Genomic DNA, 18,943 nt, shown 5'->3' on the forward strand with positions numbered 1-18,943 from the left:
GAAATCTTGGAGTAATTTTTGATCAGGATATGTCCTTCAATGCGCATATTAAGCAAGACTGCTTTTTTGCATTTGCGCAATAACTCTAAAATTAGAAAGGTCTTGTCTCAGAGTGATGCTGAAAAATTAATTCATGCATTTATTTCCTCTAGGCTGGACTATTGTAATTCATTATTATCTGGTTGTCCTAAAAGTTCCCTGAAAAGCCTTCAGTTAATTCAAAATGCTGCAGCTAGAGTACTGACGGGGACTAGAAGGAGAGAGCATATTTCACCCATATTGGCCTCTCTTCATTGGCTTCCTGTTAATTCTAGAATAGAATTTAAAATTCTTCTTCTTACTTATAAGGTTTTGAATAATCAGGTCCCATCTTATCTTAGGGACCTCATAGTACCATATCACCCCAATAGAGCTCTTCGCTCTCAGACTGCAGGCTTACTTGTAGTTCCTAGGGTTTTTAAGAGTAGAATGGGAGGCAGAGCCTTCAGCTTTCAGGCTCCTCTCCTGTGGAACCAGCTCCCAATTCGGATCAGGGAGACAGACACCCTCTCTACTTTTAAGATTAGGCTTAAAACTTTCCTTTTTGCTAAGGCTTATAATTAGGGATGGATCAGGTGACCCTGAACCATCCCCTAGTTATGCTGCTATAGACTTAGACTGCCGGGGGGTTCCCATGATGCACTGAGTGTTTCTTTCTCTTTTTGCTCTGTATGCACCACTCTGCATTTAATCATTAGTGACTGATCTCTGCTCTCTTCCACAGCATGTCTTTTTCCTGATTCTCTCCCCTCAGCCCCAACCAGTCCCAGCAGAAGACTGCCCCTCCCTGAGCCTGGTTCTGCTGGAGGTTTCTTCCTGTTAAAAGGGAGTTTTTTCCCCTTCCCACTGTCGCCAAGTGCTTGCTCACAGGGGGTCGTTTTGACTGTTGGGGTTTTTCCTTATAATATAAAGCACCTTGGGGCAACTGTTTGTTGTGATTTGGCGCTATATAAATAAAATTAATTTGATTTGATTTGATTTTAAAAACAAATATAAATACCTGCTAATAGGTTAAAAACATTAATTTTATATGTCAAAGTACTGGAATTAACTTTCCAAAAATCTGAAAGGAAAAAGACTTTCAACCAAACCATGGACTCTGAAGCACTCCATTGCATCTTAAATGCATTTAGTTAATAAAGGTGAGTGTATTTCTGTAAATCTTTGTTAAATAACCCGTCGTTTAAGTGGTGGCAGATCCACCAAGTGTCCGCCCCACTAAAAAAACCCCTACTTTTAGCAATTAAAATCTCGCAAAAAAAAAAAAAAAAAATTATTTATTTATTTCAATGACAGTTCTTCAGCGTATCCATCTTTACAACGGTTGCAAGGCCAATAAGGAGGTGGAAAGTGACACTGAAGACATTGAGAAGCTAGTTTTAACCTGATCAGAAGATGATGTGACAGTAATAATCGCAAAAACAGAACAGGTGGAGGTGACACAGATTTATGCTGCAGCTATTGTCCAGAAATATTAATAATTCAGAGAGACACAGGGAACATTAGTTGTTTTAAGTTAAATTTCTTTACTGATAGTAAAGAACTAGTTACTTTACTAGTAAATACTGTGCTTTCAGGCCTGCCATGAAACTTAAATTGATGGCATGAAACACCCGTATCATGATCTTCACAGGATGTCGGCTTCAGCGAGCAGTGACTAAAATAATTTACCTACTTAAACAAGGTGACAAACTGCCACCACCCCCACCCCCCTAACCTTAACCCTACCCCCCACCCCCCCACCCCCAAAATAAAAGAACACCTTCTATTATCAACTCTTCAAGTATTCTTACAGCAATCACAGCAGGGTCCAGGTTCTGGAAAGTGTTTATGTCCATGCTGATGTTCTGGTTTGACAAAGCCAAGATTTCTGAAAATGGTGCACCACCTGTTGTAAACAGCAAAAACAGGTTATTTTGGTAAGGTTTAGTTTATTTATGTAGTACAGTGGGTTTTACAAGCAAATGTCGCTAAATATTTCACAATTAAAACAGGAAAAGCATAAAATCTGTGTAAAGTCAAAACAGAGTGAGTCCAAAGAAGTGTGTGTGTGTCCAGTATTATAAAATGTTTTCAGGTTTTGAGATAGAGAAAGTAAGAGACGTTTAAAAACATAAAATAATTTTTACCTAGATATCCCTGAATTAGAGGATAATAAGCTTGGGGATTGCCACTCTCAGGACTGAAGGAGACACTGGCGATTTCAAAGAGTGCTTTCTTCTTCTCAAGTGAACATGACTCAATGTTCAGAGGTTTAGAGTTTCTGTCAGGTACAAAATCAAAGAAAACAGACCGTAGTGTTTATTGTGTGTCTGCCACAATGACTATGTTGAGGCATTTTCATGCCACTTACCTCAAGTTGTTTAAGGTGATGGTCTTCAGTGTGCTGACGTCTAATGAGCATAAATTGGAGTTAATCGCGTTGAGTTCTGTGGTGTTCAGGGAGTTCCCGGATGTGTTGAGATACTTGGCAATGACTGTTTTACTCTGTAAAATCAAGAAAGAAATTCACAAAGTTCATCATTGATTTTACAGCATCAGCATGATTCAGTTTTCAAGAGTCTGGAATGTGGCTGTTTTAAGAATTCTTCTGTATTAACAATCTGGTGCCAGACAAAAATTTGCAGGTTTTCACTCCAACAGATTCTTCCCACAGTTCGTGATTTCACTCATTCATCACTTTGAGATGAGGGCAAAAATGTATTTCCTACAGCTGCTCGATGTTATACCTTTACTGGGTCCCATGGTCCTTCATCAGCGTTCATGAGTGCCGACAGGGTGTCAACTTTGGTGATGTTCCACTTGTTGATATCTTCAATTGTGGCCACACGAGACACTGAATACAGCAGTTGAACGTTTTCATCGGAAACACCTGATGGATATGCCTAAAAACATGAAAAATATGGCACAAAAGTAACCTATGTGTTATTATAAACCACATATTTACACTGTTTACATTTGTTTCCAAAGTGATACTTATTTCTCAAACAATTTTCACTAAGTAAAAATAAAACTCAATCAGTTCTGTGCTGTATAGTGTGAATTTTTGGTTTCAAATAAATCCACACATTAGCCTTGGAGAACACTGTGCAAGTTATCCACTTTAAGCCACCGGCAGTGAGATTTAAACATGATACACTGAATTCTCCCTATCGCATATAGAAAAGAAAAAAAAAAATCAATCCAGAATGCACTGCTTTGTCAACATTTTTCTTTCTGTCAGCCCAATTTCCAGTCCCACTACAGTGCTTGACATCCATGTTTTATTTTTACATGTGTCTACGGGTAATCAGGTGCAGATTACTTTAGCAGTGGTTTAGTTGTTTAGTGATGCGCACATCCAGAGTAATCTACGCCTCAGTTACTGTTACGACGACAACCCCTAACTCACTAGCATTAACTAACTAACAAGTTGGCACCTTAGCAGACAAAATAAGGTTAATATTCATTGTACAAAATAGTAAAACTATATCTCATAAACAGATAATCTTCATGCAACTACATTAAAATGAGCTACGACAATATTTGTCAAAGAGAAGAAACAAACCAATAATTTTGCAGGACAATATTCTCCGTGAGTGCTGTGTGCCATTTAAGGAGACAGAAAAATCCTAAATTAAAATTTGTCAACAAAATCCCTGACTCTGGCCTCGCTGAGTATTTAGAATATGTTAAAGCATTTATTGAAAACATTTTCACCACTTTTCAATTAAGAAAGTAAGACACATAGAGCCACACAAGCAGCATCCCATAATCCATCAAGTGATTTTACCTAACCTACAACATCTACCTGGTTAAGCTTCTTCAGAATGATTTTCTGCAATTCATCATCATCCACTTTGTCACAGATGGCGTCGAGGTTGTCCTTCAGAACAGGGATGTCCAGACAGAGATCAAATTGCGTTGTGTCATAACCAAACGGAAAGGAAGGGTCGTTAACCTCAACCTGGGTGATGTTACCCTGAGTGCACCCTTATTAAAAACAATGAGACAAAAAAACACGTGTGACATACAGGTCTGTTTGCCTATTAAACACAAGAACTCAACAGCACACACCAATCGGAACATATGACAGTAATATGTGTAGATTTACATGTACAGAAATTTCAGTGTCTCACAATCCATGCCCCATAACAGTCACATACTGTCTCATGGAGCAGTTCAATTAAAATTTATTTTTCATTTATATACGAGGTCTATTAGAAAAGTATCTGACCTGATTTTTTAAAAAAACAAACATGGATTTGAATCACATGTGCTTGCGTGAGCGAACCTTGAACCTTCATGCACATGCGTGATTTTTTTCACGCCTGTCCGTTGCGTCATTCGCCTGTGAGCAGGCTTTGAGTGAGGAGTGGTCCACCCCTCTCGGCGGATTTTCATTGTCAGGGAAATGACTGAGAGACTGCCGCTTTGCTTGATCAAATTTTTTTTAGAAACTGTGAGGCACATCCATGCCGCGCGCCATGACGTCAAGCGAGACAAAGAACACCTCCGTTTCGGAGTGCCAGAAGGACAAGCTGGGACATGCCTTTCAGTGCTTACCAGTCGAGTGAGTATCAGAGAAATTGTGGAGAGCTGGACATGTCCCAGCTTGTCCTTCTGGCACTCCGAAACGGAGGTGTTCTTTGTCTCGCTTGACGTCACCGACAGGCGTGAAAAAAATCACGCATGCGCATGAAGGTTCACAGTTGGCTCACGCAAGCACACGTGATTCAAATCCATGTTTTTTTTTTTTAAATAAGGTCGGATACTTTTCTAATAGACCTCGTAGCACCAAATCACAACAGAGTTGCCGATGAGAATTGTAAACCTGGTAAAAAAAAACAAAAACAAAAAAACATCCAGCTGAACAGACATGAGTGAAAGCAATACCACCTCTGCACAGCTAATAAGGAGGATAAAGTATCTGTCTGTGTGGACAGTCTAACTCCTGATATCTATAAGGTTCTCCACAACCCTAACCATCAAAACAGTTTCTAAGAGCTATGTCAGACTTGGGTTTTTTTTTTAAACTTTTTATTTGTAAATATTTTAAACATAAAACAAATGCAACATTGTGAGGTCAAAGGGAATCAACACGTCAAACCATGCAAAGATTACAGATTTTATACATTTTATACATATTCTCTAGTTACTGTCACAACTCTTTTTAAAGTCCAGCCATTTTCTCCAACGTCTCTTTCCCAGGTCTCCTTGTAGCCACAGAGTATAAGTCATAGCTTTCATCAATTTAATGCTCTCTACTATAGAGATGAAAAGGCTTATAGTGGGAGGGTCTTTAGTCAACCAGCATTTTGTAATGGCTTTTTTAACTAATGCCAAGAGGATTTTCAAAAGGTAAATATCATCTGTGACCCACTCGTCAGGGAGATATCCCAGGTACATGGATACAAATGAACAATCAATATCAAAGCCCAGGGTTTTGGAGCATATTTTTGTTACTTCCAACCAGAAGAGTTGTATAGATGGGCAAGACCAGAATATGTGTCCGTGGTCTGCCATGACCTCCCCACAGCTTCTCCAACACACAGCAGCAGTAGTGCAGAATTTAGACTTTTGTCTAGCTGTTATGAAGAAGCGGATGATGTTTTTCCAGCAAAAGTCCCGCCAAGTGTTCGAGTTTGTTGTTGTAAATTGTGTTTCCCAGATCTTTGTCCACATGTCCTCTGATATGCCAATATTAATTTCCTTCTCCCATTTTTGTTTTATATAGTCTGTAGAGTCCCCCTTAAGTTTAATTAATCCCTGATATAGTTTGCTTATGAGAGCTTTGTTACTTCCAAGGTTGTAAGCATTAATAAAAATATTAACAATTGAGACGTCTCTGATAATACAGTTGCTTATTCTTTTACCAATATAATCACGAAGTTGCAAATATCTAAAAAAATCTTGCTTGTTGAGGCCACAGATCTCACACAAAGTGTCAAAGGGAATTGGTCCGGACGTTTTAATAAATGTGCACATAGCGGTCAGTCCCCGCCATACCCACTGTTTAAATCTGTTGTCCTGAGCAGCGGGTAAAAACTCTGGATCATATGCTGGCCATCTTAGGAATTTTATCTCTTCCTGAAGCTGTAGCTTCTTAACCAATTCCTCCCACACTTTTAGTGCTAGAGTAACCCATTGGTTAGTTGTTAAAGAGAATTCCTTTTCATGAGTTGCAAACCCCAGTCTGGACTGAATTGGTATTTCTGACAGAGACATATCAATTGTTTTCCATCGTGCATGATAGGATGGATTACACCAACAAACCAAATATCTCACCTGTGCTGATATATAATAATCCCTTAGAGAAGGCAGAGCCAACCCCCCTCTCTCCCTCGGCAACTGTAATGTACAAAACCTAACCCTTGGTCTTTTGTGGAGCCAGATAAATCTCGAAATATGTTTATTCCAATCCCGGAATTGTTTCTCAGGTATGGAGATAGGTAAAGCAAGAAAAAGGTACAATACTTTTGGGAGAATATTCATCTTAATAATCTGTATTCTGTTGCCGAAGTCAAGAGGGAGCAGGCTCCAAGCACTGAGGTCATTGTATATCTTCTTATTTATGTGTCTATAATTTATTTCAAATATTTGAGACAAATCTTTTGGTAAATTTACTCCCAAATATTTTATGCTAGTCGAATTGCAATTAAATCTGTATTTGGACAGGAGAGTCTGCTCTGGAAAAAAGTTAAATGACATGACTTGTGTTTTATTAATATGAGTACATATCCTGAGTATGATCCATATGTCTCTAGCATCCTCATCAACACCGGTAGACCCAGGCCAGGATCTGTGATTGTGATGAGGACATCATCTGCGTATAGACTCACTTTGTACTCCTCCTCACCAATTAGGATACCCTTCAATGCTGACTCCTGACGAATTGCCTGGGCTAAGGGTTCGATGAACAAATTGAAAAGATTTGGACTGGCCAGGCACCCTTGCCTACAACCACGCTCCAGTACTATAGGGTTGGAAAGACTACCATTAATTTTAATTCTGGCAGTAGGAGACGAATAAAGGGCTTGGATACAATTTATGAATTCCTGGCAGAAGCCAAATCTCTTCATTACTAAATAAAGAAAATCCCAATGTACCGAATCATATGCTTTTTCTGCATCTAGGCTGAGAATAACTGAGCTGAGTTTCCCCCTATTGATCTGTTCAATAATATGCAGTGCTCTCCTGATATTATCATGGGTTTGCCTGTTTTTCAAAAAACCTGTTTGGTCCTCATCAATCAAAGAAGGCATTATAGTGTCCATTCTCCGTACTAGTATGGTTGTATATAGTTTGGAGTCAGAATTCAATACGCTTATTGGCCTATAAGATTTACAGTCTGTTTTGTCCTTTCCTTCTTTTGGTATCACAGATATGAAAGCCTCCTTCCAAGAGGGAGGAACAATTCCACCTTTCAATACATAATTAAAACTAGTTTGTAATAGAGGTATAAGACTTCCCCTCAGGATTTTATACCATTCAGGAGGGAACCCATCAATGCCTGGTGATTTGTTTGAATTGAGAGCTGATATAGCCTTATCTATTTCCTCATGGGTTATTAACGAGGTTAATTTATTATTTGCATCTGAACCAATTGAAGGAAGGTCCAACGAGTTTAAAAAATCTGTTATTATACTTTCATCAGCATGAGTAGACCGGCTATATAAAGATCTATAGTAGGTTTCAAAGGCGTTATGGATTTTTTCTAAATCAGTTACTAATTTATTGTTTGTTGGGTCTCTAGTTTTATAAATAGTGTTTTCAGCTTGCTGTTTTCTGATCCGCCATGCTAAGAGTTTAGTTCCTTTTGGTCCTGTTTCGTAGTATCTTTGTTCTGTTTGTTTGAGTATTTTTCTCTACCTCTTCACCCAAAATCCTATCTATTTCCTGCTTTATCTGTCTAATTTGATGAGTCACAGTAGTATCTTTATTAATCAAACGTGAATGCTCCAAAATTTTTAGTCTGTTTTGTAGTTGTGACAATTCTTGTGCCTTTTTCCTCTTCATCATAGCTGACTTGGCTATTATCTTTCCTCATCCCATACAATACTTGGATTTGTTTCCCCATTATTATTGTCCTCTAAGTACTGCTCAAGCTCTGTTGTCATATCTTTTATGAAAGTGGGATCGTTCAACATACTAGTATTTAATCTCCACAGAGTGTTTCTCTGTCTCCCATCTAGATGTAATGTTAAGTAATCTCCTGAGTGGTCAGAGATATCTCTTTGGCCTATTCTACAGTCCCTTATCCTGTTTAGGTCCCTATTATACATGAAGCAGTAATCTATCCTTGAATAAACCAAATGTCAGGCGGAGTAAAAAGTAAATCCTGATACTGACTTGTGAAGTGATCACCACACATCAATAAGCCCTAAGTCTCATAAGATTCTTTTTACACGTTTCTCTACAGTTGTATTTCTTCGGATGATGTTATTTGAGTCCAATTGGGGATTTAACAACAAACTGAAATCTCCTGCACAAATAAGGGGTCCCTGAGTTTCTGTGGAAATTAAATTAAACACCTTTTTGAAAAATTCTATTTTGCTCCCTGGAGGTGCATAGATATTTAATAATGTCACATCTTTTTGATCTATTTTACCTTTCACCAAAACAAATCTACCCTCTTTATCACTTATATCAGACACAAATTCAAATTTTATTTTGAGATAAGAATAGCTACTCCCCTCTTTTTACCACTTTTATGAGATGAATAGTATGTATGTGTAAAACCCATTTTCTTTAGTTTCTCATGCTCTGTCTTAGAGAGATGTGTTTCCTGCCAATATTCTATATCCACCTTTTCCTTTTTCATTTTAGCAATTAACTGTCTCCTTTTTATAGGATTATTCAGCCCATTAACGTTTAGTGACAGTATATTGTAATATTTAAGAGACATTATTTTAATCGATGAGATTCAGACATATGGATCATCCCAGACCTCACAGCATCAAAACCTAAACTTAAAACAGGATAAGAACACACAACAATAACAAGAACTTCCACTGAAAAGGATAAAACATTGTCCTTTGGTAGTAAGGGGACTGGCCACAAGGTGGGGCCCCTCATCAATGTAGGTAAAAAATAGAAATAGAAAACAAAAAAAACAACCCTTAGTCTGGCAAAGTAAGTTAGGTGTGCTATAGTTATGTCCTTAGGCATCAGCCCCTCATATACTATGAATTAAAAAAATAAACCACTCTACTTACAGGACAGGTCAATTAGTCCGGTCAAAATTAAGGTATGGAAACAGGTGACGTCATCATTTGTTTATTTGGGCGTTTTCCCGTTCCATCCAGAATCCTCTGAGTTTCTCCCTGACGTGTTGTTGAAAGTCGTCCTTGCAAGGTTCTTCTTGTATCTCCCACGGTAGTAGCTCCGTTAGCGTCTCTCCTGTGATCTTATTGGTCTGGGCTCCCGTGATGATCTTGTCTACCGCTATTCCTGCTTTCGCAGATCCTCCGCGGCCTGAGTCGCGTTGTTGTAGAGCACACTGCCTCATGCGTAATGCACTTGCATCTTACTTAGCGGTGTCTGAAAGCGAATTCCACTCTCTTTCAGGGCTTTCTTGACAGAGATATACTCACGTCTCTTTTCTGCATTTCCAGCGCGTAGTCACGGTCAAAATAAACCTGCTTGTTTTGGACCTTTACCCCTTTTTTCCAAGCAGTGTGTACAATCTTTTCTTTATCGGAAAACCGGAGGAAGCTGACTATTATTGAGCGTGGAGGTGCGCTTGCAGGTGGTTTCGGTCCTAGTGCACGGTGAACACGTTCAATGCAGAGGGCTCGGTCCGGGGCAATGTCAGCGCCCAGCTCGCTCTTAATAAGATTTTCAACAAAAGTAGCAATAGACGTACCCTCTGAGTCTTCAGGGACGCCGTATATCCTGATATTTTTCCGCCTTGCATGCCCCTCCAAATCATCCACCTTGTCCTGCAAGATCGGCTGATTTTCTAGTAGTTGTATGAGCGTATTTTTGACTCCAATGTCCCAGCGCTCCGAATCCGCAATGGTGTCATCTACCTGCTTTACTCGCTCAGTCACCTGGTCCACCTGATCTGCAGTGTCTCGTAGTTTTTGATTTATTTCTTTTGTAAAGTCGTCCATCTGTTTCTTTATATCTTCCTGAAATTCTGTGTGGAATTCCTTGAAGTCATTTTTCAATTCGGTTCGGAGGGTAGCCATTTCAGTCGCGAAAACATCACTCACAGCGCCGCGGATCACATCCAGGCCCACGCTTCGTTCGCCATCTTGTCCCACTGTTAGTGAGCTTTCCCCATCTGTAGAGAAGCTTGAATCTTCGACTGGACTGGGTTGCTTGACGCAAGGACGTTTCGCTTCAAATCGCAGAAGCTTCCTCAGCTAAAGTTCTTGCTCTGGAAGTCTGACTTCTGTCTGACTCTTGTAGAGAAGAATAAAACAGAAGCCAACAAAAGCTGGAGTTTTAAATGTTGGAGTTTTAAAAGTTTAAAACTCCAGCTTTTGCGTTGTGTGGGCCACCAGAAGAGGAGGTACTGCTGGCCCACCACCAGAGGGCACCCTGCCTGAAGTGCGGGCTTCAGGCACGAGAGGGCGCTGCCGCCACAGACACAGCCGTGGGTGACAGCTGTCACTCATTATCTCTTGACAGCTGTCACCCATCCATGCTTCATCATCTCACTCCATAAAACCCGGACGTCATCTCCACCTCATTGCCGAGATATCCTCGAACCGTTCAGGTATCGTTCTCAGCCTTGATCTGTGTCATATTAACTGTGTTCAGTGAACTCGTTTTTGCAGCTGTTTTCCTGCGGAGTATTATCTGGGGATTGGCGTGACCGGCGACAGCTTCGCTTTACTTCCCCACCAGATAAGTACTGAGACAGGAGCTGCACGAGAGTGTGTTGAGGTGGAGGTGGACTCTCCATCGTTGTTATTACTGGGTGTGCACACACCCATATCTTATTGTCTCTGCTCCCTGCCAGCAGTACCAGATCCGACATTCGGAGGCGGTGGCCACCTGGGGACTCGGGACTTGGTGGCTCCAGTATTCTCCGGGTTCGGTGGCGGAGGAAATCGTGTGGTTCCGGTTCATCTCAGGACGGACGTCTTCTATCCTCGAGCCTGCCCACACGTCACCCTTGTGATTGACTGTCTGCAAAATTTCACATTCCTCTGTGTTGTGGTTGTGCTCATTCACAACAGTAAAGTGTTCATATTCGACTCTTTCATTGTCCGTGCATTTACGCCCCCTGTTGTGGGTCCGTGTCACTACACTTTCACAACAGGATATCTCGGTCAGCGTCATGGATCCCGAGGGACGTCACCCATCTGTTGGACAGCCAATAGAAGAGCAGGGTGCACGGGCGTCTGCAGGAGGCGTTCTCGGTGAGTTGCAGCAAATCCTCACCGCCTTTACCGCTCGGCTGGATTTGATGACCGAGCAAAACGTCATCCTTAATCGCAGGATGGAGGCTCTCACCGCACAGGTGGAAGCGCGCGATCAGAGCGCTGCTGCGGCTCCTCCTCCTGCCGACCCAGTGCAGGATATAAAAGTTCCACTGGTCGTTCAACGAACCCCCCCCACCATCCCCTGAAGCATACATAAGTCCCCCAGAGCCGTACGGGGGTTGTGTGGAGACGTGCACGGATTTTCTTATGCAGTGTTCGCTCCTCTTTGCACAACGTCTCGTAATGTACGCGTCTGACGCCAGTAAGGTGGCTTATGTTATTAACTTGCTTCGTGGTGAGGCACGCGCTTGGGCTACAGCGCTTTGGGAGCAAAATTCATGGCTCCTTACCACTTATACTGGGTTTGTGAGGGAGTTCAGAACAGTGTTTGATCACCCTAACAGAGGAGAGACTGCTTCAACAGTGCTGCTATCACTGAGACAGGGGCGCCGGAGCGCAGCCGAATATGCAGTCGACTTCCGCATCGCGGCTGCAAGGTCCGGCTGGAATGATGTTGCGCTCCGCGCCGCCTTCATAAACGGACTGTCGTCGGTCCTGAAGGAGCACCTGGTAGCGAAGGAAGAACCGCGGGATTTAGAAGGGCTTATCGATCTAGTTATACGGTTAGACAATCGGTTGGAGGAACGCCGTCGGGAGCGAGACGAAGGACGTGGCCGGGCACGCGCCGTCCCTCTCCCTTCCGGGTCCGAAAGGGTTCCCCCCTCCCCACACTCCACAGCCACAGCGCTCCGTGGGGCAACAGCTCCCCCTGCTGACGTTGCTAGGGAAACGCACAGGGCCAAAATGAGAACAGATGACAGAATGAGGAGGCTGGTCCGCGGGGAGTGTTTTCTCTGCAGCTCAAAAGAGCACATACAGAAAAACTGCCCCAAACGGCCAAAACGACAACACCCGCCCTTAGAGACTGGGCTAAGGGGGGGTCATAACATTCACGTGGGACACACACATATTGCCACACGACTCCCAGTTACAATCCTGAGTGGGGATTTAACCCTTCAAGCCCCAGCACTGGTGGACACGGGGTCAGAAGGGAATCTGCTAGACAGCAGATGGGCAAGGGAGGTAGGGCTCCCTCTGGTGGCGCTTCCTTCACCATTGCAGGTGCGGGCACTAGATGGCACCCTTCTCCCTTTAATCACACACAAGACACAACCTGTAACTCTGGTGGTGTCTGGAAATCATCGGGAGGAGATCGAGTTTTTTGTGACTCCTTCTACCTCCCGCGTGATTTTGGGTTTCCCGTGGATGTTGAAACACAATCCCCGGATTGATTGGCCGTCTGGGGTGGTGGTTCAGTGGAGCGAAACCTGCCATCGGGTGTGTTTAGGATCCTCGGTTCCTCCCGGTTTACATGCTAAGGAGGAGGTCAAAGTCCCTCCCAATCTGACGGCGGTGCCGGTTGAGTACCACGATCTTGCTGACGTCTTCAGCAAGGATCTGGCACTCACCCTTCCCCCACACCGTCCGTACGATTGTGCCATTGATTTGGTTCCAGGCGTTGAGTTCCCGTCCAGCAGGCTGTACAACCTCTCACGACCTGAGCGCGAATCAATGGAGACCTACATCCGGGACTCATTAGCTGCCGGGCTGATCCGGAACTCCACCTCCCCGATGGGTGCAGGTTTCTTTTTTGTGGGTAAGAAAGATGGCGGACTCTGTCCATGCATTGATTACAGGGGGCTGAACGAGATTACGGTTCGCAACCGATACCCGTTGCCGTTGTTAGATTCCGTGTTCACCCCCCTGCATGGAGCCAATATCTTTACTAAGCTGGAGCTTAGGAATGCGTATCACCTGGTTCGGATCGGGAAGGGAGACGAGTGGGAGACGGCATTTAACACCCCGTTAGGTCACTTTGAGTACCTGGTCATGCCGTTCGGCCTCACTAACGCCCCCGCGACGTTCCAAGCTTTGGTTAATGACGTCTTGAGGGACTTCCTGCACCAATTCGTCTTCGTATACCTGGACGATATACTCATCTTTTCTCCGGATCCTGAGACTCATGTCCAGCATGTACGTCAGGTCCTGCAGCGGTTGTTGGAGAACCGGTTGTTTGTGAAGGGCGAGAAGTGCAGTTTCACCACGCTACTTTCCTTCCTGGGGTTTATCATCTCCTCTAACTCCATCGCCCCTGATCCGGCCAAGGTTGCGGCGGTGAGAGATTGGCTCCAACCAACAAGCCGTAGGAAGCTGCAACAGTTCCTCGGCTTCGCTAATTTCTATAGGAGGTTCATTAAGGGCTACAGTCAGGTAGTTAGCCCCCTGACAGCCCTGACCTCTCCAAAAGTCCCCTTCACCTGGTCGGATCGGTGCGAAGCCGCGTTCAAGGAGTTGAAACGTCGGTTCTCTACTGCGCCAGTTTTGGTGCAGCCCGACCCTAGCCGCCAGTTTGTGGTTGAAGTGGACGCCTCTGACTCAGGGATAGGAGCCGTGCTATCCCAGAGCGGAGAGACCGATAAGGTTCTTCACCCGTGTGCGGAGAGACCGATAAGGTTCTTCACCCGTGTGCCTACTTTTCTCGCAGGTTGACCCCAGCTGAACGGAACTATGACGTCGGCAACCGAGAACTCCTTGCGGTGAAAGAGGCTCTTGAGGAGTGGAGACACCTGTTGGAGGGAGCGTCTGTGCCGTTCACGGTTTTCACTGACCATCGGAACCTGGAGTATATCAGGACCGCCAAGCGGCTGAACCCCAGGTAAGCCCGCTGGTCACTGTTCTTCGGGCATTTTGACTTCCGGATCACCTATCGCCCCGGGACCAAGAACCAGAGATCGGATGCCTTGTCCCGGGTACACGAAGAGAAGGTCAAAACTGCGCTGTCGGATCCACCGGAGCCCATCCTTGCTGAGTCCACTATCGTGGCCACCCTCACCTGGGACGTGGAGAAGACCGTCCGGGAGGCCCTGGCACGAAGCCCGGATCCGGGAACTGGACCAAAGGACAGACTATACGTCCCACCAGAGGCCAGGGCTGTGGTCCTAGACTTCTGTCACGGTTCCAAGCTCTCCTGTCATCCGGGGGTGCGAAGGACCGTGGCAGTTGTCCAGCAGCGCTTCTGGTGGGCGTCTATGGAGGCCGACGTCCGGGAGTACATCCAGGCCTGCACCACCTGCGCCAGGGGCAAGGCTGAAAACAGGAAGTCCCAAAGACTGCTCCAACCGCTTCCTGTGCCTCATCGCCCCTGGTCCCACATTGGCCTGGATTTTGTCACGGGCCTCCCACCGTCCCAGGGCAACACCACCATCCTCACGATAGTGGACCAATTCTCCAAGGCGGCCCACTTCGTGGCCCTCCCGAAGCTCCCTACGGCCCAGGAGACAGCGGACCTCCTGGTCCACCACATCGTCCGTCTGCATGGGATACCTACTGACGTTGTCTCGGATCGTGGTCCCCAGTTTTCCTCTCAAGTCTGGAGGAGTTTCTGCAGGGAACTGGGGGCCACCGTGAGCCTCTCGTCCAGGTACCACCCACAGACGAACGGACAGGCAGAACGGGCCAACCAGGAGTTGGAACAGACCCTCCGCTGTGTGACATCTGCGCACCCGACGGCCTGGAGCAACCACCTGGCCTGGATCGAGTATCCACATAACAGCCAGGTGTCTTCTGCCACCGGCCTCTCCCCGTCTGAGGTGTGTTTGGAGTACCAGCCCCCATTATTTCCCGTGGTTGAGGGAGAGGTCGGTGTGCCCTCGGTCCGGGCCCACCTTCGGAGGTGCCGTCGGGTGTGGCGCACCGCCCGTTCTGCCTTGTTGAAGGCCCGGATGAGGGCCAAGACCCATGCAGACCGCCGGCGGTCCCCGGCCCCTGCATACCAGCCCAGGCAGGAGGTGTGGCTATCGACGAAGGACATCCCGCTTCAGGTGGAATCACCGAAACTGATGGACAGGTTCATCGGACCCTTCAAAATCCTCAAGGTCCTCAGCCCTGCCGCAGTGAAGCTCCAACTCCCAGCTTCACTGCGGATTCACCCGGTATTCCACATCTCCAGGATCAAACCACACCACACCTCACCCGTCTGTGCTCCCGGTCCGGCGCCGCCTCCTGCCCGGATCATTGACGGGGAGCCGGCCTGAACAGTGCGTCGGCTCCTGGACGTCCGTCGAATGGGCCGGGGGTTCCAATATCTGGTGGACTGGGAGGGGTATGGACCCGAAGAATGCTCCTGGGTGAAGAGGAGCTTCATCCTGGTTCCGGCCCTCCTGGCCAATTTCTACCGTCGTCACCCCGATAAACCTGGTCGGGCGCCAGGAGGCGCCCGTTGAGGGGGGGGTCCTGTTGTGTGGGCCGCCAGAAGAGGAGGTACTGCTGACCCACCACCAGAGGGCGCCCTGCCTGAAGTGCGGGCTTCAGGCACGAGAGGGCGCTGCCGCCACGGACACAGCCAGGGGTGACAGCTGTCACTCATTATCTCTTGACAGCTGTCACCCATCCATGCTTCATCATCTCACTCCATAAAACCCGGACGTCATCTCCACCTCATTGCCGAGATATCGTTGAACCGTTCAGGTATCGTTCTCAGCCTTGATCTGTGTCATATTAACTGTGTTCAGTGAACTCGTTTTTGCAGCTGTTTTCCTGCAGAGTATTATCTGGGGATTGGCGTGACCGGCGACAGCTTCGCTTTACTTCCCCACCAGATAAGTACTGAGACAGGAGCTGCACGAGTGTGTGTTGAGGTGGAGGTGGACTCTCCATCATTGTTGTTACTGGGTGTGCACACACCCATATCTTATTGTCTCTGCTCCCTGCCAGCAGTACCAGATCCGACATTCGGAGGCGGTGGCCACCTGGGGACTCGGGACTTGGCGGCTCCAGTATTCTCCGGGTTCGGTGGCGGAGGAAATCGTGTGGTTCCGGTTCATCTCAGGACGGACGTCTTCTATCCTCGAGCCTGCCCACACGTCACCCTTGTGATTGACTGTCTGCAAAATTTCACATTCCTCTGTGTTGTGGTTGTGCTCATTCACAACAGTAAAGTGTTCATATTCGACTCTTTCATTGTCCGTTCATTTACGCCCCCTGTTGTGGGTCCGTGTCACTACACTTTCACAACATTTTGTTGGCTTCTGTTTTATTCGTCTCTACAAGAGTCAGACAGAAGTTAGACTTCCAGAGCAAGAATTTTAGCTGAGGAAGCTTCTGCGATTTGAAGAGAAACGTCCTCGCGTCAAGCAACCCAGTCCAGTCGAAGATTCAAGCTTCTCTACTATGGAAACCACCTGGACAACTGAGAGCCTACACAAAAACATCGAATCGGGGGAAATATGAGGCTAATGCCAGAGATCACTTTTATGCAGCCATACCGCGTTGCGCACCACCGGAAGTCCATGTCAGACTTGGTTTGACGACATTTTCTCATCTACCTGCTCCTCGCTTCGATATCCTGTTTACGCTGACGTCTTTAAACAGCCTCTTCAGTTTCGCCTTACTGGTCTTATTTTCCCTCAGTTGTGGCATAAAACGCCTGAGAAATCTTCTCCTTCTCCACTGTGAAAAAATGAATAATTACAATAAATAACCACAACAGGGGAACATGATAAGAGCAGCTTCCTTCATGGTGTCAAAAAATAACACACACAAACAGCCTCAATAAACATACTTTTTCGATGTGCGCCCAAATTTGTCCTGTGAAGAACAGAGGTAGATTCCCAAGTTCTTCTAAAGTCTGTGTGTTCCAACTGTTGACATTGCTGCAAATGAGGTATGACGAAAAGAAAAAATAAAGCATGATACATTGTAATCAAAGCATTATCTCTCAAGACGTGTATAAAAGCACAGTAAATCTTTATTACACTTCCCTGTATTGTACACGTAATACTTAATATAAAGTCTGACTGCCTGAACAAATACTACACTTTTTTGTAGTTGTAGTTTATCAGTTTCTATTAGTAATTGCGCTGTGACACGCTATATTAAGTATTTATTTAAAAAAGTATTTGTCAGTACACTGTCTGGTACATGACAACATTAAGATGGCTGTAAAACCTTGAATTAAAGGTGCCCTGACACGAGCATGTTTTTGATTCACGCAACAGCACAACCTGTGTTGTGACAATCGCACCCGCTGTGTTCACAGCTGGACGCCGTTCTTTGTTCTACCGGCTGCCACACGCTCTGCACTGGACGCTGCGTATATAAAATAATTATTTTGTGGTGGATTAATCATTTTTTTCTGCAAATTGGCCGTTGAAAACGTCTCTAATCACTTCCCCAATCATAGAGGAGGCTGCAGCCGGAGCCGTTCGCACTTGCGCACCTAACAAGCTGCAGAAAGCATTTTGAGCCATCTAAAAACGTAACTGACTTGTTTACATCATCATGGCTTGATAAAACAGTTGCATGTTTTCTCCTTCTTGTCTGCAGCTAATAAAGTATTTATTTTTATGTTTATAACAGATTTAACTTCTTGTTATAATCGTTCCGAAAGAGCTGCGCTCTAATGCGATCTGCTGACGTCACCACTCGCTGTTTTCACTTCTTCTTTACTCCACTTGACGAGCTGCACGTCATGTTGGAGATTAGATCGCACCACTTAGCACGACATTTGTGCATGAAAGATTTTTCTGAACATTTCAAAATTCTCTGTGTGCAACAGCACGCGTTGGCGCCCCTCTGGCATCCTGTCTGCACCTGTTAAAGACAAGTTTACTCTCCAGCACGACACAGTTCATGCTAGTGCGTGAATCAAAGGCATGCTCGTGTCAGGGCACCTTTAGTCACAATTGCAGAAGATAAGCTCAAAGAAATGACGTAGCTTTATCCTCTAAAATAAATGATACATTTCAAGTTTTACATAATATAATTCATGTCGTATTTTATTCATCATGTCAACTCCCTACTGAAGAAGATGATCCTCAACTGGTCTTGTGTTTCTGTACTTAGCAGGTTTTCTCTCAAATCCACATGATGAAATTCTCTTCTGTAATGAAAGTATAGGATAAATATGTTTCAATTCACCCGTATTTTGTTTTCCCAGAGAGCAGCTGTGTTTCCACAGCAGCCACCTGGCTGTCAGAGAGGGATGGGCAGGTTGTCAGTTTTTCCAGGATGCTTGAATCAGAGTTCTCGATGTATGAGCTGTCCAGAGTGCAGACCATGTTGCCCACTATCTCCACATCCTCTCGACTCATATTAAAACCACGTATACCCTACACAGTCAAAAACAGCTCAGATTAAGAACACCGCATAGAAAACATTTACACAGACATTCTGTAGAAAGATACAAGGATGCTCCTTTGTTCACAATAATAATAATCAAGCAGTTACACAATATGAAGCTGGAGGACTTTGCCATCGTTTCAAATGGCACTCACCAAACAGCTCCTGGCCCTGTCCAGCAGATTTCTCTTCACATTCGTAACATCGGAGACCACAGAGAAGTCTGCCACGCCCATCGCTCTAAAGTATGACCCTGCAGTTGGCCCTCTCGACGTTACGGCTCCTGAAACAATTCAACAAGCAAA

The 18,943-nt window shown here is 45.1% G+C and overlaps 1 protein-coding gene and 1 long non-coding RNA gene across 2 annotated transcripts in view; both read right to left on the reverse strand.

Moving 5' to 3' along the window:
• LOC117531936 overlaps positions 1–18,943 on the reverse strand; it is a 303,771-nt gene that overhangs the window by 147,291 nt on the left and 137,537 nt on the right. The window lies entirely within an intron of this gene.
• Positions 322–18,872, reverse strand: LOC117531782. Its single transcript, XR_004566729.1, has 6 exons — positions 18,794–18,872; positions 18,438–18,628; positions 17,080–17,170; positions 14,640–14,641; positions 6,861–6,869; positions 322–333 (listed from the first exon to the last, which is right to left on the reverse strand). It is a non-coding gene; the product is annotated as an uncharacterized LOC117531782 (long non-coding RNA).

The sequence above is a fragment of the Thalassophryne amazonica genome, chromosome 19 (assembly GCF_902500255.1).
Source record: "Thalassophryne amazonica chromosome 19, fThaAma1.1, whole genome shotgun sequence".
NCBI lineage: Eukaryota > Metazoa > Chordata > Actinopteri > Batrachoidiformes > Batrachoididae > Thalassophryne > Thalassophryne amazonica.